Raw genomic sequence first — 1,619 nt, 5'->3', positions numbered from 1 at the left:
GCTCGAGAAAACTTGTCGCGCTTCGGCATGGGCTGCTCGCCGACTAAGACAGTATATGTTGACTCACACGACTCTATTGATATCAAAAATGGATCCAGTCAAGTATATTTTTGAAAAGCCATCACTTACCGGAAAGGTTACTAGGTGACATATGATACTGACAGAGTATGACATCCAATACACTTCACAAAAAGCCATCAAGGGAAGTGTCTTGTCAGACTATCTTGCAGAGCAACCGATTGATGATTACCAACCTATGAGGTTTGACTTTCCTGATGAGGACATCATGTTTCTCAAATCGAAAGATTGAGAGGAACCACTCCCGGAGGAGGGGCCTGACCCTGAATCCAAATGGGTTATGATGTTTGATGGGGCGGTCCACGTCAATGGTCGCGGAGTTGGTATAGTGTTGATCACACCGGAAGGGGGTTCATATGCCATTTGGTGCCAGAATAACTTTTCCCTGCACCAACAATGAAGCCGAATACGAAGCTTGTATCCTAAGACTTGAGGAAGCCGTCAATATACAGATTAAAACCCTGGATGTATACGGGGATTCAGCTTTGGTCATCAATCAAACCAACGGGAAATGGTATACACCTCAGCCTCATCTGGTTCCTTACAGAGACTACACGAGAAGATTGTTAATTTTCTTTTGAAGAAAACCAATTTGCTGATGCTTTGTTTACCTTGTCTTCGATGATTAAGGTGCTATGCTGGAACTACGTACCCAGAATTGACGTATCTGGGTCAGAGACGAATGAAGAAAGCATTTGGTCAAAAAGTGCGCCCTCGGGGGTATCAAGTCGGTGAATTGGTACTCAAAATATTTCTTCCTCCCAACACAGATCACAGGGGCAAATGGACACCGAACTATGAGGGTCTGTACGTGGTTAAAAGGATTTTCTATGGCGGAGTTTTGATGCTAACAACCATGAATGGCGAAGGATTCCCGTCCCCTATTAACTCAGACGCAGTTAAAAAAAATACTTCGCATAAAATAGACCCGTTGGACGATAAAAAGAATAGTCCAGGCTGTAAGACCCCAATTTTGGGCCCTAAGATCCCTCATGGCCCATATCGTTCATACCATAACCTCAAGGATCATTGCATGCCTTTGCTTCCCTCCTAGTGGGTAGACTGCCTTGTGGTTTGTTCCTTGATCACCAAGCATACTTGGCATTTGTATATCTTTGCTTTCATATGTTTATCATTTAAAAAAAAGTACAAAAATATTGTCAGTCTAACCTTGTTGCTTGCAGTTGAAGTAATCATCAGCAATTAGGTCAAAGTCAGTCACAGTCAGTCAAAGCAATGGATGGTGGCCATTCTTGCAGAATCTGGGCACCATGATCAGTAATCACAAGTTCATACATCTTGTGACATCATTTGAAGTCAAGTTCTCAAGGAATTAGGGTTTTGAAATCATCAGAAGTGCATCAGTCATCCAAAACCCTAGAAAAGTCAAACTTGGTCAACAGTTGATTTAATCAAGAATTTGATGGATAGAATTGATCTGAAGGAGCTCATTCATGCTTGTATAAACCTCATCTATCATGTTCAACCTCATCATGGAAGAAAATCAAGTCAATCAGAAATTTTCCAGAAATAGAAAGTGG

The sequence above is a fragment of the Lathyrus oleraceus genome, chromosome 5 (assembly GCF_024323335.1).
Source record: "Lathyrus oleraceus cultivar Zhongwan6 chromosome 5, CAAS_Psat_ZW6_1.0, whole genome shotgun sequence".
NCBI classification, from domain to species: Eukaryota; Viridiplantae; Streptophyta; class Magnoliopsida; order Fabales; family Fabaceae; genus Lathyrus; species Lathyrus oleraceus.
Note: the sequence above shows the minus strand (reverse complement) of the source record.